Below are 12,201 nucleotides of genomic sequence, written 5' to 3' on the forward strand. Positions count from 1 at the left end.
ACACTTCCAGGGATGGAGCAGCCGCAGCTTCTCTGGGCAATGTGTGCCAGGGCCTCCCCACCCTCACAGGAAAGACTTTCACCCCATCTAACCCTTCTCTTTTTCAGTGAGAAGCCATTCCCCCTTGTTCTGTCCCTCGATCCCTTGTCCCAAGCTCTCCTGGAGCCCCTTAAGCAGTGGAACGGTCTCTAAGGTCTCCCTGGAGCCTCCTCCAGATGAACACTGCCAGCTCTCCCTGCCTGGCTCCCTGGCAGAGGGGTTCCAGGTTCCATCTCCATTTCCCCCTTCCCCGATGCGGCACCGAGGAGCCCCCGCCGCTCCAGCCCGGGGCCGGGGCTGCGGGCACGGGGCGGTCCCGGGGCGGGCGGTGCAGGGGATGGGGGCCGGATCCCGGGGATGGGGAGGCGGATCCCGGGGATGTGGAGGCGGATCCCGGGGATGTGGAGGCGGGTCCCGGCGATGGGGAGGCGGATCCCGGGGATGGAGAGGCGGATCCCGGGGATGGGGAGGCGGATCCCGGGGATGGGGAGGCGGATCCCGGGGATGGGGAGGCGGATCCCGGGGATGGGGAGGCGGATCCCGGGGATGGGGAGGCGGATCCCGGGGATGTGGAGGCGGATCCCGAGCTGTCCCGTGGCACAGCCCCGCACCTGCCGCTCACACCGACAACAGCCGGAGCGCCGGCTGGCACTGCCGGGCCCGGTCACCGGGTCCCCCCTGCGCCCCCCATCTCCCCCAGAGCCCTCCGTCCTCCCCATCCCTCGACAGGTCCCCCGAGAGCGCCGGACGGGGCACAGCCACAAGGTAAATGGGGAACGTGGGGGTGGGGGTCAGTGCAGAGGAGGAGGAGGAGGAGGTGGATTTTGGGGGAAAGCACCCAGCAATCTGCTGTCTTTGGGCTGTGCTCCGATTGTTGCACAAGCGTGGCAGAGTCCCTTCCTGAAATCACTTCCAGCTCTGTGTGTAGTGGAGTGAGTCGACAGGCGGTGACGGAGAGATACAGTGGCCTCAAGCTGTGCCACGGAAAGTTTGGTTGGATATTAGGAACAATTTTTTCTCTGAAAGGACTGTCCAGCCGTGGCACAGGCTGCCCGAGGCAGTGGTGGAGTCACTGTCCCTGGAGGGGTTTAACAACTGTGTGGCTGTGGCACTTGGGGACGTGGGTTAGTGGTGGCTTGGCAGTGCTGGGCTCGGTGGTCACAGTGGGTTTTCTAACCCGAATGAGATTCTGTGGTTCACCCGTGGCTCCAGCAGCACCGGGATGCCCCAGGCGGGATGGGCACGCTCTGGTACCGGTGTCCGTGCTGGGCCGGACTCCGTGCCTGGAGGAGGTGGCTGTGCTGCAGGCGGGGAGGATGAGGAGCTTGGAGCTGGCATGCAGCTCCTGACAGCCTCGTGCAGAAACTGGATCCCCCTCTGTCCTCTGGGCTGAGTCACGGCCATGTGTGGGGCAAGAATCTGGGTGAGAATCTGCCTCTGGATCGGCCGGTTTGGGTTCGGCACGTTCAATTCGGCTCAGCCGTGCTGACCCGCACACGGCTGGCAGGGCTCAGCAGGGATGGGGGTTTGGCCACCTGCCTTTCCCCAGGGCTCCTCCTCACCTCCCCTAGCTGGGATTAGTGCAGGTAGCCTGGTGGCTGGGAAAGCACGGATTTGCCATCTGTCAGGGGACTCCAGATCAGCCCCTCTCCCTGCAGTGGGGGAGGCTGGGCTCTGTGTCCTGGCTTTCAGTGCCCTGGGCACGTTTGCAGCAGGTTGGCTCCTTTGGAGGCTGGGGTCTATGTCCTGGCTTTCAGTGCCCTGGGCACGTTTGCAGCAGGTTGGCTCCTTTGGAGGCTGGGGTCTGACTCCTGGCTTTCAGTGCCCTGGGCACGTTTGCAGCAGGTTGGCTCCTTTGGAAGCTGGGGTCTATGTCCTGGCTTTCAGTGCCCTGGGCATGTTTGCAGCAGGTTCCCTACCCTTTGTCATTGGTAGGGAGGGGTGGATTTGCTGTGCCTGTGTCATTTGTCACGCTGTGACCCAGCAGTGCTCTGGGGAAGCGTGCTGCCAAGGTGAGAGGCTGCTTCCTCAGGGGCTCTTTGATGTGCCGAGCTCAAACACCGGCTCTTTGTGCATTTGGATTTGTGGTTTGTGTTCTGAAGTGCTCTGTGTGCCGAGGGCAGCAGAACCTCTTATACTTAAAGACCTTTGAACAGTCCCTGGGTGTTGGAGTGCATATCGTGAATTTTTGGCAGAAATCCACACTCTTTTCCACTTGCATACGTGAACTGTTATCAATGGCTGTGCCTTTTTCCGTTTGCACTCTCACCAAAGCCCAGCTGAGGAGGTGCTGTGCAGCCACCCCTTGCTGCTCAACAGGAGCAGGGGCCACAGATCAGCTCACATCCCATCAGTCTCCCTCCATTCTTGCAGGGGGAAAATCAGCTCCCACCCTTATCCTGACAGCTTGTCAGTATTTTCTGTGTGCGGCAAAACACAAAGTTCCAGCACAGAGCAGGTATCCAAGCTCCTTCTGAGGAGCAGCTCACGTTCCTGCCATGTGCTCGCACTTCCTCCAAGAAATATTTTTCTGATAAAAGACTGAGAGCATAAATCCAGCCGCGCTTCCGTTGAGAATTCCTCGTCTGCATCGCCTGCAGTGCCCAAACCCCAGTGTGTGCTCAGGACAGGCTGCCAGCACTTCAGTTTCGTAAGAGAACAAAATGTGGTTGTGCCCAAGGGCACGTCAGTACTTCCCTTTGGTTTTGTACTAATTTCAAAAAGATTTGAAGGTTCTCAAAGTCAATTGAAGTGAGTGGGAGAATGAAAGGTCACCCTTTCCCCGAGGGCATGCTGAGGCTGCTGCGTGACTTTGGGCAGGAGGACCAAGCCTGGAAGTTGGCTGGCACTGAAGGGTGCAGGCAGTGCTGAGGGTAAATCACTGCCAGCAGAGAGAAGAGCAAAGTCTCCTTCCTTTAAGTGATCACCCCATGTAAAGACTGAGACAGTTTGCCTGTTGCAGGGGTTTGGGATTTTCCCTCAGTGCGGCTTTGGAAAGGCTTCTGCATTTGGTGTCTGTGGGAGTTTAATCCCCAAATTCAGGCAGGGTCTGTGGGGAAGGGAGTGCCTCTGGAGTGGTCACTGTGGCCCTGATTCATGGGGAGCTGGGGGTCCTGTGGTGTGGTGGGACCAGGGGTCAGAGCATCCCTTAACACAGGGGTCTCCTTTCCTCCCCCCAGCCCCATAGCAGAGATGTTACTCCATCCCTTCTGCCCATTGGATTTGGTGACAAGGATTACCAGAGCCCAGGGATGAAAGTTGAGCTGTTTTTGTGCGTGTAAAAAGCTTTAGAAGCGGCATGGGGGCTGTAAAAACTGAGATGCTGTTGCTTTGCCGCTCTTCCCATCCCATGCCGTGCCCATGCTGGTCCTGCTGCAGCAGCAATGGTACTCCAAGGCAAGAGGAGCCACAGGGAGTTACAGCTCCCAAAACCATGTCACAAGTTTGCTTAGCATGGGAACATCTCCCCAGAACTTGGGATTTCTTATTTCTCAACTTCCCTTCTTGCACGTGGTGTTCTACCCCTGCTGGGACGTGTGTCAGAGGTGTCTGGGGGTTAGCCCTGGAGGAAAGCTGTGCTGGAAAGTGGCTGGAGCCTCCAGGGCTGGTGGCCAGGGCAGAGGAGCTGCTGTGAACCTTGGAGCAGAGCTCTGGAGGGGACTGGCACATTCCAGCGAGGCCGGGGGTCTCGGCAGGTTAATGATTGAGCTGCTCTGGCCCTTTGGCTCCTGCCATTTGCAGAGGCACCTCGGCAACATGGGAACCTTTCCAGGCTGCTGGGGATTTAAAGAGACAGGGCCTGTCCCTACATTTCCAGTAAGAGGATGCTTTATTGGTGCTTTTTTGGTGCTCTTCTTGATTTTTAGCTGTTTGCCTTCTGTTCATTGGGTGTGTTACCTGCATGTCCTGCAGGAGGAGCATCGTTGGTGTGGAGCTGTGCTGCCCATTCCAGGCTGGTCATCCTCTCCCTGATGATGCAGATGTGACCCTGATCCCACAGGATGTGGCTTTCAGTGGGTCCCCATGCCTCTGGGTGCTGTGACACCCACGGGTGGCCGTGTCCCCAGCCTGCTGCTGTCCCCTGCAGCTGCTGGGTTAATCATTGACAGGTCCCTGTGCCACGTGGGCACTGGCCTGGCTGTTTGCAGAGCCCTTATCAGCACGGGGCACTTGTCACCCGTGCCAGTTCCCGGCAGAGCAAACGTTAACGGCAGGGCTGGAACAGCTTCAGCAGCTCGGGGACCCTCCCCAGGGCTCAGCCACTTCCTATCCCACTGTACTCGAGGCATGTTCAATCCCAGCAGGGCTGCAGTGTCAAAGCCTGGGGGTCTGCAGGGCAGACAGGATGGTGGGGTGGTCAGGATGAGCCCTGGAACATCTGGCGTGGTCCTGGGATGAACATCTGGATTTCCATAGGTGCTGCAGCCAAGGCTTGGTCCCATTGCTTAAGTGAGAGCAGGAGCTGGTGGCTTGTGCTGAACCTGAGGGGTCCTGTGTGCCCAGTCTGGGTGAGCTGGGGGATCTCCTGCCCTGCAGGTGCAGGGGGAGAGCACAAGAAAGCTGCATTTAAAGGGAAAAGGAAGAAAAAAGGAAAAGGAGTGGAGAGGACGAGGCTCTGCTGGCAGTGCTGAGGGCTGGGCTGGAGCAGGGCTGGCTCTGAGGCTGCAGGTGGGGTTTGCTCTGTGGGGTTTCAGAGGGTTGGCTGCTGGCCCTGCTGCTCCTGCTGAAACTGGAACTGCCCCTGGCCAGGGGTGTCACAAGGCTGCAGGACAGTGCCCGCAGCGGTGACGCAGAGGGCACCTGACCTCGTTTCATCAGTGTCATTGGGCAAGAGCAGGATGTCTGAGCCAGGGCTGGTGCTCCAGCTTTGCTTTTCCAGGCAGAGGGTTGCCCCATGGCCTCCAGACACCTTCCTGAGCAAATCCCAGGATGGCTTTGCATGGAGAGAGCCACTGGCATGATCCTCCTGGGGACAGACACACTGGGGGCACACAGGGACTGTGGCTGGGTGAATTCTCCTGCTGTGAAGTCCTGGGAGCCGTGGTGCTGCTGGCTTGGGAGCAGCAAGGATGTAGGATGTTCTCCCACAGATAAAAATAATGGACATACACAAAGTGCTAAATCAGGTACAAGGCAGAGATTGCCTCTCTTTTCCACGCAGGTGATCTCTCTCCTGCTGAACCCCGAGCCCTGGCTGCTCTCTGGACAGAAATTTGTATCCCAGCCATGTGGCAGCTGACCCCACGCTTCCCTTTCCCATCCCCATGCCTGGCCTCACACCTCCACAGCTCTTCCAGCTCTGCTGAGAAATTCCCAACCCCAGCAGGCATGGAGGGTTCTGCAGCAGCAGCTGAGCTGGATCAAACCACTCTGGGGCTGAAAGCACCAAGTGCCTGCTTATTAAGGGGATATTCAGGGGGCTGGGGACACAGGGAGTGCTGTGCCCTTGGCCTTGCTTTGGTGTCCTCTGCTGCACAGAGAGAATGGGATCACCCTCTCTGTGGCTGTGACCTGTGAGTGCACGGGAACACTGCCAGATCCTGGCACTGAGCTTATTTATTGTTTTATTTATTGTGCTGTCCCGTGCTGGAGGGCCCAGGAGAGCCAGCTCTCTGCTCTCTGCTCTTGGCTTTGCTCTGTCCTTGACTGACTGCTGGAGGCAGCTGCTTCTCCACCTCCTGCATTTCCTGCATTTCTTCTCTTTCTGCTTTCTTGTGCCTTATGTCAGGAGGTTGGTGTGAAGGCAGCGTTTGTGCTTCCTAAGCCCCCACGTGTGTCCCTGCTGGGCTGCAGCAGCTGCAGGGCTGGCAGGGGGCTGGGGGGGCTGCAGGGGCCCGGGCACCCCATCCCTGCCCTCCACAGCAGGCTCAGGAGCCACGGTTCCATCTGCTGGAGATCCCAGCACAGCCCCTGAGGGACCCTCACACAGCCCACTCAGGGCCCCTGTGGAAAGGGTCTGGCTGGGGAGGGGGGCACAGCTGCAGCCCCTGGCGCAGTGCAGGGCCTCCAGCAATGCCAACAGCTGCATGAGTTCTGCCCAGTGCCTCTGGGAATGGGGCCAGAGCTTTTGTGAAGTCAAGAGTGGGTCCCCAGCTATGAGCCCTTTTGAGGATCTCATGCTTTCCTTGCCAGGCAGAGTTTATGTTTGGATTTTGGGTTTTGTGCCATTTTTTTCAGGATCTGGCAATGCCACAGATAGGCTCTTCTCACATCACCAATGCAAACTCCAGACACCTTGAGATTCCCTGAGGCACACGGGGAACATTTGCAGCAGGGACTGAAGGGGTTAATAAAGCTGCTTTGCAATGTGATTTAAAAAAAAAAAAAAAAAAAAAAAAGAAAAAAAAAAGCCATTTCCTTCTTGTCCAGAGACAGTTTATTTTCTGGGCATTCTTCGGGACGCAGGGAGGTGCCTTTTCTTTAAGGCATTTCCTGTAAGCAAATTTATATTTGGCCTGGGGAGGGTGGGGAGAGGAGGTGGGTGCTGGGGAGGGTCTGCAGCCGAGCTGGGTGACCTCAGCTTTGGCTCCTTGTCCCCAATTGTGGAGGTGGCAGCTGCGGGAGGCGCTGGCTGGGCTGGCTGTCACAGCAGGGTGAGGAGCAGGGTCCCTCCTGTCACAGCAGGGTGAGAGCAGGGTCCTGCAGGTCCCTCCTGTCACTGCAGGGTGAGAGCAGGGTCCTGCAGGGTCCCCTGTGCCCTGGCAGTGCTGCTGCCACTGTGCTGAGCCTGAGCTGGCACCCTTGAGGCTGCTTTCATGCCATCCCTTCCATTATCTTTAAGATGATGAAGATAAGAGCTGCTGAACCCCGTTATCCTGTCATTGGTGTCTTCCCTCCCCCAGGATGGCTTTGATTGCCGCTGAAAAGTCCAAGAAGCCAAGGTGGAAATGCAGCAGATCATGAGCATTCCCTGTGCCCCTGGGGTGGGTAGTGCAGATTTAACTCTTTCCCTGAGGATATTTGGTCAGATCCTGGGCCAGGGGCTGCAGCCAGACCCCGATGCCCCAGGCTGGGCTCCCCCAGGCTCGAGCTGCCCCCCAATGTTCCCCGTGCCAATTTTCTTCTCCCCCGTTTTGTTTTCCTTTTATTACCGTGATTTCCTAACATCGGAAGAGGCGAGTTATGAAACTGGAGTTATCCAAACACGTCTTGTTTGAAGATAGCGTTTCATGCAGCAGATGCAGCTTCCTGCCCTGTAAATGGCTCCCATTGTTTTGCCTTGGCTCCCGGCCCCACAGCGCTGGGGTGTCGCTCTGCTCCAGCAGCCACAGGAGTGGTGGTCCCAGGGCTGGGCTGGGAGCACTGGTGCTCTGAAAGCACCTGGGGCTGCCTCAGGTTAAAGGCAGGGAGCTGGCAGGGTGCTGGTTTGGTTGGCTGCAAACATCACCTGCAAGCTGGGGTCCTTGTGTGCTGGGCCAGGCACAGGGGTGGCACGGATGGATGGTGTGTGCATGGCAGGAGGCAGGGAAGAGCGGGTAAATAAAAGAGGTGGTGCTGGTTGGTGTGGTGAGGACAATTCCCAGCACAAAAGAAGCAGCACACATTTTTAATTTAATTTTTTGATTATTTTTTTTAGTGTTTAAATGCAAAGAGAGGGTTCAGAGGTGACCCTCAGGTGCTGCTGAGGCACTGGGAAGAAATTCTTTCCTGTGAGAGTACTGAGGCCCCGGCAGCACAGGTTGCCCAGAGAAGCTGTGGCTGTCCCATCCCTGGAAGTGTCCAAGGCCAGGCTGGATGAAGTTTGGAGCAGCCTGGTCTGGTGGAAGGTGCCCCTGCCTGTGGCAGGGCTTGGAACTGGATGAGCTGAAAGGTCCCTTCCAAACTAAACCATCCTTTAGTCAATGATTCTGTGATCCCTGTGGTTCTCTGTGACTGAAGCAGTGCTCACAGTCAGGTTTGCTGGTGAGCTGCAGTTTTGTGCCCATATTCCCCCTGGGCACTGCCAGCCTGCCCTTGGGTGCGTGTCCTGCAGCTCCAGCCAGCTCTGGCTACCGCAGGATCCCGGGCACAGGGAGGGGCAGCAGGAACACAGGAACAGGCTGCGACCTGGTGAGTTTTGGGTGGATGTCCTTCCCCACCGGCAGAGCTGCTTTGAGAGGAGCTGGGTGTGCCCAAAGCTCTTCCTCTGACTGAGGAAGGCCGGCGGGGATCACGCTGTCCCTGGAGCTCGGGCACGGCTGCCGTGCTGCAGCCACGCTTGTGAGGCTGCCTCTCTTCTCCTGCTCTCACAGCCTTCCCACCTGCTCGAGCAGCAGGGATTGTTTTTTAATTAATTTTTTGTTTCTGTGAACACTGTTAGGGGCTGGGGAGCTGCAGCTGTTGGCTCATTAATGAGGTTCTCTGCAGAACCGTGGCAGGAAGCAGTGCTGGACCCTTGGCTGAGCTCGCAGGTTGACGCTTTTCCTTCCTGCCCTTCTCAGCAAAGCAAAGTCACTTTGTGGCCGCCCCCACCTCAGGCCCTGCTCCCTCCCTGCTTTGGGTGTCAATTTTTGCTCTGAGGGTTGGGGTCCCCGAGGCAGGGTCCTGAGTCTTGTGTCTCTGTTCCTTTGGCCATAGCAGTTGGAGACGACAGAGATAGCAAGGTCAGCAGTCTCAATGACTGGCGTTTGATAAGGTTCACTGATATTTTATCAGTGGTCTCTAAGGACAGAAGGAAACTTTGTGAGTTAAGAACATCTGTCTTGGCAGGGCCACATCGCCCTGAGTGCTCAGTGCTGGCTTGAGATGGAACTCAAATCCTCAGAGATCCCATTCTGTCCTTGCTGCCAGCACCCACAGAGGTCTTGGCTGCTCCTGGGCTGTTCTCTGGCTGTGCTGGCAGAGCCACTCACCTGCCCAGCTGCTTCACCTGGGATTCACCTGCTCTCATGGTGCTCCTTGAGCAGGGACTGAGCTGTGAAGGGCTCCTGGCAGCATGTGAAGGACTGGGTTCCATGGATTATTGAGCATTTGTGTTTCTTGGCCAGGCTCCTCAGCCCAGCCAGTGCTTTCCCTGTTGTTCCAGCACTGCTCCCCTTCAGCTCATCCCCAGCTCTGCCGAGCTCCTGGGTGGGGATGGTGTTCTGCAGTGGAAGGGGGAGGAGATGCCATATCCCCCCTCTCTGTGGGAATGCTCTGGAGACCCAGGAGAGCCAAGACCAGCTCCTGCAGCCCTGCTGGTGCTCTCAGGCTGCAGGGACCCCGTGCCACCCCACAGTGCGTGGGCAGGTGGGAATGAAGCCCTGGGTGAGCAGCCAGCGGGAAGAGCGGCGCGTCCTTGCGAGCGGCGGTCACGGCCCGGTGTCACCGGTCACATGCCAGGCAGGGCACTGGAGCGTGGCTGGCCTTGTGTGCGTGGCTGTGGCTCAGAGAGGCACTGCTGGGTGAGCAGCCACACGTCCAGCCTCTGGGACTGGGATTTTGGGCAAATCAAGGCACAAGGTGTCCTGGATGGGGCTGGGGGCAGGTGCTGCTCGTCCTCAGAGATGCTGAGGTGTGCTGGGGATTTGGGCCCCTTCTGAAAACTCGCGTTTGAGTCAAAAATTAGTCATAAAATTAGATGGATAAAGTTCTAGAAGGGTTTTGAGCTGATTGATTGACCACAAACACATCAGCCAGCAGCACTGGGGGAGAGCTTCGCTGAGGCAAAGCCTTCCTCAGAAACACCAGTGGGGCAACTGCTGCACACTGCTGGGAGTGGAAAGGAATGCTGGCTTGGGGAAAGATGAGCATTTTAGAGTGTTCTGAAGGACACAGCCCTGCCTGCTGGGGATGGCTCCCCTGCCATGCACAGCTGCTGTGGTGGGGGTTTGGCTGGGGAGGTTGCTCCCTATGTGAAAGCAGTGGCTATTCCAGAATGACTGTCTTGAGGCCAAAGTGCTCTTAGTATCACCCCTGGGAAGCTGTGAACGGGCTGGAGCCTTTGCCAGCCCTGGCATCAGCTCACCATCAGGAGGGGATCTGTGCCCCACGAGCAGCCCCATCCTCACCATGCCCAGCTGTGAGCACCAGCGAGGCCGTTGTGCAGTCAGGCCCAGACAAAAAACCCCAAGTGGGCCTTGCTGTGACAAATCTTTTCCTCACAGAGGGGCTTTCACATGGAAGGGAAGCTGGAACAAACATGCCCGTTCCTGCCAAAGGCGCTGCTCTGCCAGTAACTGGCCTCTGCTTCTTACTGCAAGTGGTTCATGTGTGGAACTGGGGCTTCCTGCTGCCTGCTGACCCCTGGGCTTCTCCTTCTCCTGACCCCAGGAGCTGTTCCTCTGCCTCTGACCCTGCTGCTGGCAGCCACCGCTGTGGCTCCGGTGTGCTCGGCGTCATAACTTCCCATGAGCCGGAATGGCTGTGCCAGGGTGTGAGCTCCTGTGCCTGGAAATCCCTCAGAAGGATGGGAACTGCTGGGTTAATTAACCAAAATGAAGAGGAGCTGTTTGAACCATGTCTGGGAAGTGTTCCACCTGACTTGCAGCAAAGATCTTGGATTTGGGGTTGTTTTTAGCCACAGAGCAGCCCAGACCCCTTTGTGCATCCTGGGATCCTTCCTGATCCATGGCTCTCCTCTGTGTCCCACAAGGCTTTGCTTGCCTTGGCTCCTCAGAAATGCTGTTTTTTACATAGAGGACCCCATTTTGGTCTATGCTCAGGTGCAGGGTGGGCTTGGGCAGGGTGGGAAGGGGCACAGGCAGACCTGGCTGTGCTGGATTCTCTGGTGGGAGGCAGATGGATGGGACCATGTGAGCTGACTCTGCCATTCCTATGAATTATCCTCAAGACCAGCGTAAAAGTCTCTAATATTGCTTGAGGCCAGGTTTTTCATCCTGTTTTATAATATTCCCTGGCATTCCCCACATTCCTGGCAAGGAGACTTCTGTATTTTTTTTAAATGTTCCTTCATCTCTTTGGAAAACTGTGACATCCTTTAAGACTTATTCAAAATGCTTTTGTCCTGCTGTTCTGGCACCTCCTGCTAGCTCCATAAAGAATGGGAAGCCTTTACCTTCAACTCCAGCCCCAACATCATCTCCTTCCAGTTGGGAGATGAAGAAAGAGATCAGGTGCTCCTGTTTGACTGAGTGACCCCCCTAAACCTGATGTCCCTGGTGTGTTCCCACCCCTCTCTGCAGCTTTCACCGCCCCCATGTTTTTGGGATGATATTGGGCCTGTCACCTGAGCTTCCATCATTGTCACAGCCTGTGAGGATGGCAAGGTCTGGGTCTGCAGGGTCTGACCTGCCAGGTGTGAGCTGAGGGCGGGTGGGATGCTTCCCACTGCTGTATCCCTGGATAGGGATGAGAGACCTATGGTGTTTCTCACCAGGAATCAGAAGCAAGGTGAGCTGATGCTCAGCTCATTCTGGGAATGATTTTATGCCAAAGCTCTGGTTTGGGAAATGCAGGCACAGGGAATGTGGTTTTCACTACAGAGACTAATCCTGTGCCAGCCACAGCTTGTTGTTTGGACCGTGCTGACCCCTCTTCTTTTGGGCTGAGAGGTGAGCAGATTCCTGCTGCATGGAGAAGAAACATTCCCAGGGCAGGTGGAGCACACTGGGCTCAGCACAAACTGGAATTTTGTAGGGAATTGGGTGATTTAATCCGGCTATCTCACATTGCAAAGAACTCAAGAACTGCTATTCTTGTCCTTGAACCATCTTTTTGAGCTTTTTGTCCTCTTTGATACCTTGAGGGACTGGGAAATTTATGATGATGAAATTTATGAAGACCCAGCCTTGGCTGTCACTTTTCTCATCCCTGGCACACAGAACCTGCTGAGAGGAGCCTCAGCTGTGGCTCACGGCTCTGGTTTGGCGATGACGAGGGTGGCCAGTCTGATGATGAGAGGGAGTTTTGGGGTGTCCAGACGGGACAGAATCTCCACCAGCCCCTCTCCCAGCGCCTGCAGCCGGCACCGTGCGGGACGCTTTGCCCTTAACCCTTTATTTCTCGGCTTGGCACGGGAAGCTGCGGCTCAGCTGGCGGCCCCGGGGTGCCGAGCTGTGCCGGACGGTGCCGTGCCGTGCCGGGCAGGACGGCGGGGCTGGGAGCGGCACCGGATGGAGCCCTCCCGGCGCTCCCACCCCCGCCGTGGCGCTGAGCCCTGCGGGGCCGGGATGTCCTGTCTGCCGGGGACACGGCTCGGCTCGGCTCGGCTCGGCACAGCAGCTCTGCCATGGAATCAGACAC

The 12,201-nt window shown here is 57.1% G+C and overlaps 1 protein-coding gene across 2 annotated transcripts in view; it reads left to right on the forward strand.

The window, feature by feature from the left end:
* STARD8 (StAR related lipid transfer domain containing 8) overlaps positions 1 to 12,201 on the forward strand; it is a 41,847-nt gene that overhangs the window by 11,292 nt on the left and 18,354 nt on the right. The window contains exon 1 of one of the 2 annotated variants that reach the window (XM_063170760.1): positions 656 to 804. The exons of the other annotated variant lie outside the window; for it this stretch is intronic. The gene's annotated coding sequence lies outside the window, so the exon portion shown is untranslated. Of the gene's footprint in view, positions 1 to 655; positions 805 to 12,201 lie in introns of those variants that run through there. 2 annotated transcript variants of the gene reach the window in all.

Source organism: Melospiza melodia, chromosome 16 (assembly GCF_035770615.1).
Source record: "Melospiza melodia melodia isolate bMelMel2 chromosome 16, bMelMel2.pri, whole genome shotgun sequence".
Classification (NCBI taxonomy): domain Eukaryota; kingdom Metazoa; phylum Chordata; class Aves; order Passeriformes; family Passerellidae; genus Melospiza; species Melospiza melodia.